The sequence below is a fragment of the Taudactylus pleione genome, unplaced genomic scaffold, assembly GCF_031769625.1.
Source record: "Taudactylus pleione unplaced genomic scaffold, aTauple2 ptg000484l, whole genome shotgun sequence".
In the NCBI taxonomy this organism is placed as follows: Eukaryota; Metazoa; Chordata; class Amphibia; order Anura; family Myobatrachidae; genus Taudactylus; species Taudactylus pleione.
In genome coordinates, this window is record NW_028284886.1 from 3,183,590 (window position 1) to 3,196,567 (window position 12,978).

At 42.4% G+C, this 12,978-nt stretch overlaps 1 protein-coding gene across 2 annotated transcripts in view; it reads left to right on the forward strand.

Moving 5' to 3' along the window:
• The first annotated feature begins 421 nt into the window (after positions 1-421).
• The window catches only part of PLCG2 (phospholipase C gamma 2), a 221,437-nt gene continuing 208,880 nt past the window's right edge, over positions 422-12,978 (forward strand). For both annotated transcript variants that reach the window (XM_088449429.1, XM_088449430.1), the window contains exon 1: positions 422-643. The gene's annotated coding sequence lies outside the window, so the exon portion shown is untranslated. The remainder of the gene's footprint in view (positions 644-12,978) is intronic.

Sequence of the window (12,978 nt, forward strand, 5' to 3'; positions counted from 1 at the left end):
AACGATCGACAAGGAGGTGGCCGTTCAGGATGCAAGCGGCTGCCGTGATTCTGAGTGACCGCTTGCATCTAACGACCGCCTCTGAATGAGGCCCATAGTACCAACCAATCAGCTCCTAGCTGTCATTTTTCAAACACAACCTGTAACAGTTAGAAGTTGATTGGTTGGGACTTTATGTCTCTCCAATCTATAGCTCTCCAAGGCTCGATGCATCTAGCCCTCTGTATTTTTTAATCTAAAGAGAAAACCAGTGTGTCTGCACCTTTAAGTGCTCATTCCATATTCAGTAGTTTCGTCACACCCCACATGTGTAAAAAAACATAAGAACAGGAAGGACCGTATAGAGACAGAGAGCCGACTATTGCAGCACTGACACTTCCTTGTATTACACTCAACCCTTCCTCTAGCAGTGCACTTTGTCACCGTAGCTCGAAACATTTGAGTCCAACTTATTTCTTTTATTTTTATTTAGCATTGTACTATTTACCGGGATTTTTTTTTATTTTTTTTGTATTTTTATTATTTTTTTTTTACTTCATAGCATTGTGGACAGATGTGGAATCAAAAGAAAAAAGTTTTGCAGCTGAGGAATTAGTAGCACGCTTATGGGACAGAGATGACATTATTCTGGCTCTAGTTTCAGGTAAGTAAATTTACACTTGTCTCTCAGAATAAATTACTTGTTTGTCGATGATCGTACTTTATGATCTGAATGAATGCAGAGGATTAACGATATCTATGGAACATGACATTTTACACTGCGATACCAGGAATCCAGTTTTTGTGTAGCTGCCGAGCATCAGTGTATTCACATGAGTAAAGTGTGAAAATCTCATTATTTATTCATTTTCACTGGATTCCTAAATAGCTTCACTGATTCTCTAATTAGCAGTGAATGAGTTATCCAGTTAGAGACTTATCAGATAACAGCGGAAAAAACTTGACTTATAAAAGTGATTTTAATCCAGGTCTTTGGGAGACCAGTAGTAATAAGATTCTTGTTTTTTCACAATTTGAATATCAAAACGTTAAAAAAAAATTATTAAAAAAAAAGTTTTGGTCAGGCATAAGTATTACAGTTAACGGTAAGATGTAATGAAAATACTAGTTTGTAGGAAGTAATTGGATGCACAGATAATATTTCAGGAGGGATGGTAAATATAAATTATGAATGAATCAACCTCTTTTTTTATTACTGGTTCAAACATAAAAACGACATTTAAAAGGACAATTAAATTGTTTTTTGTATTTTTTTATTTTGAAAGTGCAAGATTTCCAGCGTGACTTTAGCAAACCGATTCGCTGTCAGTGAAACATTCAAATCCATTTTTTTCTGTTAATATTGGCAAGGATACTAATGATACAGTCGACCGACGTCAGGTGTCAAATTTGCTCGGACCCACAGTAGCCTATCGCCAATTGGCTTTTATCTGCCTAGTGCAAGTTAGACAATGAAAATGAGTTTCACATTTGTTGCTAATGATTAGTGCAAATTTTGCATGCAAATGCAATTTTAGTAAATGAGTGGGCCTGATGTTTTAGACCCAGGTATGCCAAGAAAAGGGGCACTACCCATATTTTTTTATAGAATAAATAAATTAATTAATAATTTACAATGGTGACTCTCCAAGAACATCCACAATTCAATGAAGGGTCTCTCTCATCCACAATTCCATCTTTAGGGAGGATTAAGCCCCCCACAGCTGCATTGCGGTACAATATGTGTAATTGGACACTGAGGACAAGCAGGTCTGACGCGTTTCGTATCATCAAGCCCTGTCCACTGATGCGTGGTTAATGCCATTGAGCATCAGTGGACGGGGCATGATTGCATCGTCATGTACTGGTCGGTGGCCTGGTGAAATACCTATCGTGTGAAACTCAGTTTGTTGGCCTGGGAGGGCAGGTCTACAATGTCAACAATTATGTTTTTATTTCAAACTTAATGTGGAATGCAATGTCTCTGTCAATGCTCATGTTATCTAACTAGTCCTGGCCTGGAGCCTGCCTTGTGATTATGATCACTGCTGCTTTATGCCAGTTTTATGTGCAGTCACTGATGATAACATGCAAAATGCAACATTCATCTGAAGTTGTACTGGATGATCTTATTACTTGTATGGCAGATACAGCATAGGCTGTGACTGGAGCGTCTCCACTGGGTGAACTGGTCAGATGCAGGATTCTTTAGCTGCTGATAGGCAGGTTCCTACGTATGAGCTTCTTTGCAAAACATAGCAATAATTATCGCTCAACGGCACACCTGTCAAAAGTCCCAATGGGGGCACAGCCTAGGGGGATATTGGCAATAGCTGCCCCAAGGAGCCTCCAAAAGGACTGCAGGCAACTTTTGACCTGCGGAACAAACTCACGCAGTGATGCCAGAGCTTTCTAACAGTGCTCCGAACAAGAAATATGGGCGTGACAAAAAACGATTGGTTTTCTGTGGACATGGTTTTATATACCTGATGAAATATATGAAATTTTGTATTAAAGAGCTATAAACAAATGCAACACTTACCAGCCCTATCTGACTAACATTCAATGCAAACACTACCCTAGTGGGCGATATTTATTTCAAATAGCATCCTAGTGACCGATATATACAATACAGAGACCATACGAGAGGACAACATACTATATAGCTAGCATCTTAATATACTATATACAATGGAGAAAACATTCTAATGACCTCTATACAATACAGAGGGCATTCTCATACCTCCCATCTTTGCAGCTTTTGGGAGGAGAGTTGACGTTAATACATCAGAATGGGGGTATGGACAAGTTAGAAGCATTAGGTAGCCCTTACCTTTCTTCCTTCTTATCACTCATTCATTGCCAAGTGCACCAGTGGTAGGTGAATGTGGTACCCATTCAGAGAGAAATATACCTCCCAACTTTTAGGCACACAGAACAATGGTGTCCACAGTCAAGATACTGGGACAGAGCCTGACTCACCTAAATTTGGTCAATTACCAGGTATGCATTTTGGTGACCTCAGTACTATACCGATAGAATTCAAGTGACCTCTGTACAATAAAAAGAGCATCATAGTATCCAATATACAGCACATTACAGAAAGCATCATAATGAACTATATCTATACAATACAGAGAGCCTTCTAGTGACCAAAATACAATGTGGATAGTATTCTAGTAACTGATATACAATACAGATGGGTTGGGCATGGGATGCTAGACCTCAGAATCCTGGGGGTAAAATTCCTGATGCCAGCATCCCAACAGGATTACAATCCTGATGCCTACAATTAAGTAGCCCTATCCTAACACTAACTCTCCCTCCTCGCAGACCAGCCCTAACCCTCCCTCCCTGCCGCCTAACCCTAACCCCCCTCCCCCTTCACCCTAACCCTCACCCTAGTGCCTACCCTCCCCATACCCCAAATACTTATGGTCGGAATGCCAGCGGTCAGGGTGCTGGCTCCGAGATTCTGACTGGTGTCAGGATTCCGACTCCGGCATTCTGACCACTGGCATCCTGTGATATACAAAACAGAACACTTTATGACTAATGTACAATACATAGAGCATCTCAATAAACAATATAGGAAAATAATATTTTTGTGATCTCTACACAATACAGAGAACATTGTCATGACAACTAATCAAAACACAATATATTTTAGTGGCTACTTTTCAATGCCAATCCTGTTCTGCCGGCCACTATAAAATACTAAAAAAAGCCATTCAATCATCACAGTATCTGGTTGACTAATGTCTCCAAGTGGAAGTAGTCAGGATCCCGGTGGTGACCAACTTGACGGTCACATTACCGGCAGCAGAATCCTGATGGTCAATTACAGACAAATCCCGACAGTGAGTATTAGGGCTAGGGGTAAGCACCAGGTAAAGGGTTAGGGTTAGGCTGTGGTATGGGATGGTTAGGGTTAGGCTGCGGTATGGGACGGTTACAGTTAGGCTGGCAAAGGGGACGGTTAGGGTTAAGTTATGGTATGGGACAGTTACGGTTATCCTGGCAAAGGGGATGGTTAGTGTTAGGTTGCGGGTGGGGTTCTGTTAGGGTTAGAATACTCACCAAAATTTGTTGGGATTTTGACCGTCGGGATTCCACTGCCGGTGTCGTGACCGTCGGGATGGCCACCGCCGGGAAACCTATCCAACCCTCTACCAAGCTATGGAAATGTATCAAACTTTCCAAAGTGTAGAAAAGAGTACAAATGGAGAAGTTCCCATAGCAACCAATCAGCTTCTAATTAGCATTTATCAAGTATAGTCTACAAAATAATAGGTAGCAGCTTATTTGTTGCTTCGGGTAACTACTCTGCTTGTCCACTTCTCTGCTCTTTAGGAGGCTTGATAACACCCCCCCCTTCCCCCCTCTTCCTTAGTGTGCAGGATAGTTTTACAATTTGGATTATACTCCTATTGGGAGCCAGGATAGGTCCAGGTGTAAAACGTCACATAGTTTCAGGTTTAGGATTGTAGTGTAATATTTGTCTTAAGATTTGAAGATGGTGGTTATTAGTTTGACAAAATTTTTAGCAAATTTGAGATTAAAGTCAGAAAATGCCGTTAGGAAACGGTGCAGGGTATAAACCATACAATCTTCCATTTTCACTTTTGCGTTACTGTTCCGCACTGCGTATTTGTAAATACTGCAATTTTGCATTTCTCTGAATTTCCGGTCTATACAGTATATACCGTAGAGTTGGGCCGACAATAGTGTCAATTCTTTCGGCTCTGGGGTGTAGTTGGGGTATAATAAGGGAGTAGGATGAGACTGAGCAGGAAATCCCTGAGGAACACAATTGGCAAAGAGGATCCTGCACAGACCATATAAGGCCAAATTTCACCTCTGAAACATGAGAAAATCCGCAGCCAAACGCAGAATGAGGAGAATATTCCTGTCTTGAATATTTTCCTCTTTCTAAGCATAAAATCGATGTACAGCCGTTTGCTAAATCACTCAGGTATGTGCAAAACCATCATACAATAAATCTATCGTACATCATGTAACAAGTCTATGGTACATCAAACAATAAGTCTATTGTATATCATGCAATACATCATACAATAAGTCTATGGTACATCATGCAATAAGTGTACATCATGCAATACATAATACAATAAGTCTAGCGTACATCATGTAATAAGTCTATCGTACATCAAGCAATACATCATACAATAAGTCTATGGTACATCATGCAATACAGCATACAATAAGTCTATCGTACATCATGTAATCAGTCTTTGGTACATCATGCAATAGATCATACAATAAGTCTATTGTACAACATGCAATACATCATACAATAAGTTTATTGGACATCATGTAGTAACTAAGTCTATGGTACATAATGCAATAAGTCTATGGTACATTATGCAATAAGTCTATTGTACATCATGCAATACATCATACAATAAATCTATCGTACATCATGTAATAAGTCTATGGTACATCAAGCAATAAGTCTATTGTACATCATGCTATACATCATACAATAAATCTATCGTACATCATGTAATAAGTCTATGGTACATCAAGCAATAAATCTATTGTACATCATGCAGTACAACATACAATAAGTCTATGGTACATAATGCAATAAGTCTATTGTACATCATGCAATACATCATACAATAAATCTATCGTACATCATGTAATAAGTCTATGGTACACCATGCAATAAGTCTATGGTACATTTTGCTCTAAGTTTATGGTGCATCATGTAATATGTCTATGGTAACGGCTTTAAGGGATGTTAATGTGTAGATATCCAGTTAGATAGTCCTAGTATACTATACACCACCCAACATTTCCATCCCAAGTTAATCTTGTGGAGAATTCTGGCAGCCTTAGGTGTTTATTATATAAGCTACAGTATATAGATTTCCTTTTTAACCCGCAAACATTTTGTCATTTGGTTTCAAATAAGTTATTTTTCTGTTTGCTCATTGATGGTGGTTCTTTGCAGTGAAAGAGGAAGTTTGCTATTTGTGTAAGCTATATCATGTAAATATACTTTGCACCTTTCTATTTAAAGCACTGCATTGATATATATTTTTTTTACATCAGTCCCAGTCCTAAAGCTACGCTACCACCTGCATTTTACTAGCTTTCTCCCTTCCCCTAGCTAGAACTCGTTGCTTCCTCTCACATCCCTGGCTGAATACCAGGATAGTCAGGTGTATGAGCGTAAGGACCAATCACAAGCTGAAATTAAGAAATTGCTGCTTGTGATTAATCCTCGTGATCATATCCAATTCTCCCCCACCATTATAAAATTGTAAATAGAGTTTATCAACATTGGCGAAGCCCGGGGTAAAAATCTACTGATTGGTGCAACCCTTGGGGCTCCAGCTGATGGAGTGAGGTATACTGTAATATTTGCTAATCAGTCCACATCTCCCCAACTGTTAGGAAGCAGTGCAGTCCTGCATTATCTCCCTATGCGCATACATGCTGGTCACTAGGACCCAGAGTCTACAGGAAGGTCTGACCTTCAACCTGAAGTGCTACTGCACATGTGACTGCAGCCATTTTAGCACTCTGTGTAGAATGACATGGTGAGAGACAGTAGTCTCCTGCTTAGCTCCATGTGAGAGACTGCAGCGTATATACAGTACCTGCATAAAGCTGTTCCAGCATCCTGCACCACTACATGCAAGTAGCATACACTCCCCGGCTGGTGAGCTGTATAGGCCCCCTTTCCGCTCAAGCTCTGCTCCACTGTCAGTGGGCATGTAACAGTGAGTACGGCTGTACCTACTATCTATCGATATTTAACTGGTTAAGTAACTGGGCTGTTCATAGTTTGAGTCATCCTCTGGTGTTTACCAACATAACGCTGCAGTATGAACACCTGCACACACATAATTTCCAACACCAACTAGTATAACTGAGGAGGTTCAGTAATTTGGGATAAACTGGCCGTCTATGTTGTCAGTAACATAGGAATCTCCAGTCACTACAGTTTAGAAAAAAAGTTTTTCACTTTAAAATGGCATTTTATTATATCCCTATCTAGCAATAGTTCTGTGGCAGTGGTCCCTCTCCTGTCACCGTTCGCTGTATGTTCTAACTTATTGCCAGGTGTTTTGCCGCCCATCTTTGGCGCAGCTCGCCACTTACTTGCTCTCACCTTGAACCATTGTTTTGGCTCTCCCCTGCCACAGAGGGAACTGAGCAGTGATGTGCGGTCAGGTGAGGCAGAGCCTTTCCTGTCATACTTAGGTATACTCCAAAGTTTTGACTATAAAAATGACAAGAAAAAAAAACAAAGAAAATATTATATACAGTATAACTTCTTTGTATTATTCTAATCATTTTTATAGCCAAAAAGCTGAAGTAAAAAGTGTATGGCCCCTGTCTACCTTTTCCACACATCCCTGATGAAAACACACCAAGCACTATATACTGCTGGACCATTGTATAATGCCCATATGTACCCTCGGGTTCATATATGTGTCTGTAAATATAGCCAGCGCCTCCCCAGTTATTTACCTCACCGCATGTCACTGGAACAGAGCAATGCCTTAGATCAATGATAGGCAACCTGATACACTTTGGGTCCGCATTGGTCAGCCCTGTAACCTTCCAAAGAGCCACATATTACTCTTAACCTCAGTAGACATTTTAAATAAGCCTTACAAACTATAGCAAAAATATATAATAACAACACAGCAGGAAGGAGCTGGACTCTGCAAGTGAAGTGTCAGAGGGTGCATGTGGACTTAGGGTTGCCTGTTGCTCATCTCTGCCTATGTTGCAGGGCATGCTGGGATGTGTAGTTCCACAGTAGCCAGAGTATTAATACAATACTCTCAGTCCTGCCGTTTCCATCTCAAAATATTTCTAGGATCAGACCCTTTCTCACCCAGGATGCTACTAAAACCCTCATCCACTCACTGGTCATCTCCAGAATGGACTACTGTAGCCTCCTCCTATCTGGCCTCCCTGACTCTCACCTCTCTCCACTACAATCTGTCTTCAATGCTGCTGCTCGGCTCATCTTCCTCTCCAAACATTCTACATCTGCTTCCCCCCTCCTACAAGCCCTACACTGGCTCCCCTTCCTCTTCAGAACCCAATTCAAGGTTCTTACACTCACCTACAAAGCCCTCACCCATTCCTCTCCCATTTATATCTCTGACCTCATCTCCCTTCACACTCCCGCCCATCTCTTGCCAGCTGATGATTTCCTACCACTCCCGCCTCCTAGATTTTGCCCGTGCTGCCCCCTACCTTTGGAACTCTCTCCCTCTCCCTACCAGACTCTCCAGCTCTTTACAAATCTTCAAACGGGCTCTCAAAACCCACAACTTCATCAAAGCCTTCCAGCTCTCATCCTAACCCACTACTACATACTCTTACCTCCCTGTCTACCCCATCTGTGCCACTCCTGTTTGTCTGCCCCTCCCCTTTAGAATGTAAACTCTCACGAGCAGGGCCCTCTTCCCTCATGTGCATGAAGATATTTAGAAAAAATGTTTTTAACGTGGAACATCTCTAATATTGTTCAATGTGATAATACGTTCTGTCACCGGCTAAAACCTTTATTGTCACAGGCAGTAGGGGCTCTTCACCTGTTGATAATTATGCCCATAAGTTCTCCTGGGGGCAGCACAACAAAGGGACTAGGGGCCCGGATTCAGCAGGGCACGCAATTCAAATGCAATATCGATGCGCCTCTATGACGCTTATGTTACACAGAGTGTACGCACAAGGATACTGCTACGTTCAGGACGATATCAGAAATGGGGCGGCAAAGTGATGGGCGGTGACTGGATGGTGGCTAGAAATGAATACAAAAAACGTCTGTCTCGTGCTGCGAGAGTGTCGCAGACGTGACGGTGAAAGTGGCTGCACTCTGAGACGCACAGCCGCAGCCACAGAGGCCATAGTCAGGAGGGGAAGCCGCACCTGCCATTGGGCTGGTGCGAGTGATGGTGGCGTGCGGAGAATCTCCGGTGTTACAGCGCGTGGAGATGCTGAGAGTGGGCCTCTCGGTCTTTGCACAGTTAGACGCAGGCTACTACACCGGGGGACGGCTGACACTAGCATTTACATATTATCTCAGCCGCGCATATACATATTATCTCAGCCGCAGCATCAGCAACAGATGCAGGAGCATGCGCATCAGCCTCTACCTTTGAATCAGGCTCCGGGTAAATTTACTAAAGTGAGAGTGTTTACAAGTGGAGATGTTGCCCATAGCAACCAATCAGATTCTAGCTATTATCTTCTAGAAGGGTGCTAGTCAGGGATGTGCAGTCTGTGTAGGCAGGAGAGGCAGAGCCTCCCCTGTCATACTCCCTTCCCCTATCATACTCCCTGTCATGCTCCATAGTTTTGATATAAACACTGTGTTTTATACGTGTGCCTCCCCAGCTATTGACCTCACCGCACGTCACTGGTGCTGGTTAAATGTTAAATAGAATCTGATTGGTTGCTATGGGCAACATCTCCACTTCTATACACTCTCACTTTTGTAAATTTACCCGCCAGAAGTGGGAAACAAATGAAAGCTGGATACTTCCATGTACAGTAAGCTGAAGTCTGTAATGTATTATGAAGCAGTGTGACTGAGGCCTGACAGCGGCTGGGCTGGAGGTGGGGTCTGTCATTCTGAGGCTCATGTCACTTTCTTTTTGCATGGTCTGTAGGTCTCACTTTCCACATTCCAGGTGTCTAATCATTGACATTTAGGATAAAGGAAACAGTTACTGTTGCTCTCCATATTACTGCGTTCATGAAGTCATTTCTTTTTAAAGACAACAGCACATGCATCTGAGGGGGAAGCACTCGGGAAGTCGATGGACGGAATCCCGACCGTCGGCTTCCCGACTGTCTAATCCCGGTAAGGGTTAAATGATAGGCGTCCAAATCCTGATGCCTGTCATTTTACCTACGCCGGGAGCCCGATACCCAGCTTACCGATCGAAGGTAAGCTGGGCGCCGGGCGCGGAGAGCCGCGGGGGGGGGAGGGTTAGGTGTAGGGTTCCCGGGGGGGACTTAGCGTTAGGCACCCCCCCGGGAGGTTAGGGTTAGGCTAGGAGAAGGGGGGTTAGGGTTAGGCACCCCCGGGGGGAGGTTAGGGTTAGGCACCCCCCGGGGAACTTAGCTTTAGGCATTGGGGAAGGGGGGGGGTTAGGTTTAGGCACTTAGAGGGGGGATTAGGGTTAGGCACTTGGGTGGGAGACTAGGGTTAGACACCCCTAAGGGTGTAGAATTAGGTTAATAAATCCATACCTTTGACGATCGGGATTTCCTCCCCTGCCGTGATGCCGCTGTCAGGATTAGAATCGTATGTCTTCCATCTGAGGGACTATGAGGAAGGGAAATAAGTGAGAAGCTGCAAAGGGGAATAAAAAATCAGAGAAATGTGGCAAAAGGGAAATAGAGGGCCATGGGTCGCATTTCTCTGTCTCCAACCAGGACCCCTTAATAATAGAGCTCCATGCGAGATACAACGGGTCACATTAATATACTGGCTCCTGATATCATGGAATTACTGACCAGATGCTCAACCTATTATAAAATCTATAGAGAAATGAATCAACTCTAACTGTAAATTAATAGTCTTAATCTGCGTACACCCCTATGTAATTATCGGGACGATCACCTGATATTGGCTGGTCCTGCATAGGTGTATATACAGGAGTGTATATGCAGAGGTGTATATGCATAGCTGTATATGCAGGAGTGTATATGCAGAGGTGTATATGCAGAGGTGTATATGCATGAGTGAATATGTAGGAGTGTATATGCAGGAGTGTATATGCAGGAGTGTATATGCAGAGGTGTGTATGCAGGAGTGTATATGCAGAGGTGTATATGCAGAGGTGTATATGCAGGAGTGTATATGCAGAGGTGTATATGCAGAGGTGTTTATGCATAGGTGTATATGCAAGAGTGTATATGCAGGGGTGTATATGCAGAGGTGTATATGCAGGAGTGTATATGCAGGGGTGTATATGCAGAAGTGTATATGCAGGAGTGTATATGCAGAGGTGTATATGCAGGAGTGTATATGCAGAGGTGTATATGCAGGGGTGTATATGCAGGGGTGTTATGCAGAGGTGTATATGCAGATTTGTATATGCATGAGTGTATATGCAGAGGTGTATATGCAGGGGTGTATATGCAGAGGTGTATATGCATGAGTGTATATGCAGAGGTGTATATGCAGGGGTGTATATGCAGAGGTCTATATGCAGGAGTGTATATGCAGAGGTGTATATGCATAGGTGTATACACTGTATATGAATAGGTGTACATGCAGAGGTGTGTATGCAGGAGTGTATATGCAGAGGTGTACATGCAGAGGTGTATATGCATAGGTGTATATGCAGGAGTGTATATGCATAGGTGTGTATGCAGAGGTGTATATGCAGTGGTGTATATGCAGTGGTGTACATGCAGAGGTGTATATGCAGGAGTGTATATGCATAGGTGTATATGCAGAGGTGTATATGCAGGAGTATATATGCAGAGGTGTATATGCAGAGGTGTATATGTATAGGTGTATATGCAGGAGTGTATATTCATAGGTGTATATGCAGTGGTGTGTATGCATAGGTGTATATGCAGTGGTGTATATGCATAGGTGTATATGTGTTGGTGTATATGCAGAGGTGTATATGCAGAGGTGTATATGCAGGAGTGTATATGCAGAGGTGTATATGCAGGAGTGTATATGCAGAGGTGTATATACAGGAGTGTTTATGCAGAGGTGTATATGTAGAGGTGTATATGCAGAGGTGTATATGCAGGAGTGTATATATGCAGATGTGTATATGCAGGAGTGTAAATGAAGAGGTGTTTATGCAGAGGTGTATGCAGGAGTGTATATGCAGAGGTGTATATGCAGAGGTGTATATACAGGAGTGTATATGCAGGAGTGTATATGCAGAGGTGTATATGCAGAGGTTTAAATGCAGGATTGTATATGCAGAGGTGTATATGCAGAGGTGTATATGCATAGGTGTATATGTAGAGGTGTTTATGCAGGAGTGTATATGCATAGGTGTATATGCATAGGTGTATATGCAGGAGTGTATATGCATAGCTGTATACACTGTATATGTATAGGTGTATATGCAGAGATGTATATGCAGAGGTGTATATGGAGGAGTGTATATGCAGAGGTGTACATGCAGAGGTGTATATGCATAGGTGTATATGCAGGAGTGTATATGCAGAGGTGTATATGCAGAGGTGTATATGCAGGAGTGTATATGCAGAGGTGTATATGCAGGAGTGTATATGCAGAGGTGTATATGCAGAGGTGTACATGCAGAGGTGTACATGCAGAGGTGTACATGCATAGGTGTACATGCAGGAGTGTATATGCATAGGTGTATATGCAGAGGTGTATATGCAGAGGTGTATATGCAGGAGTGTATATGCAGAGGTGTATATGCAGGAATGTATATGCATAGGTGTATATGTATAGGTGTATATGCAGAGGTGTATATGCAGAGCTTTATATGCAGAGGTATATATGTTTAGGTGTATATGCAGAGGTGTATATACAGGAGTGTATATGCATAGGTGTATATGCAGGATTGTATATGCAGGAGTGTATATGCAGGAGTGTATATGCAGTGGTGTATATGCAGGAGTGTATATGCATAGCTGTATATGTAGAGGTGTATATGCATAGGTGTATATGCAGGAGTGTATATCCATAGGTGTATATGCAGGAGTGTATATGCATAGGTGTATATGCAGGAGTGTATATGCATAGGTCTATACACTGTATATGCATAGGTGTATATGCAGGAGTGTATATGCAGAGGTGAGAGGTGTATATGCAGGAATGTATATGCATAGGTGTATATGTATAGGTGTATATGCAGAGGTGTACATGGAGAGGTGTATATGCAGGAGTGTATATGCAGAGGTGTATATGCATAGGTGTATATGCAGAGGTGTATATGCAGGAGTGTATATGCATAGGTCTATATGCAGAGGTGTATATGCAGGAGT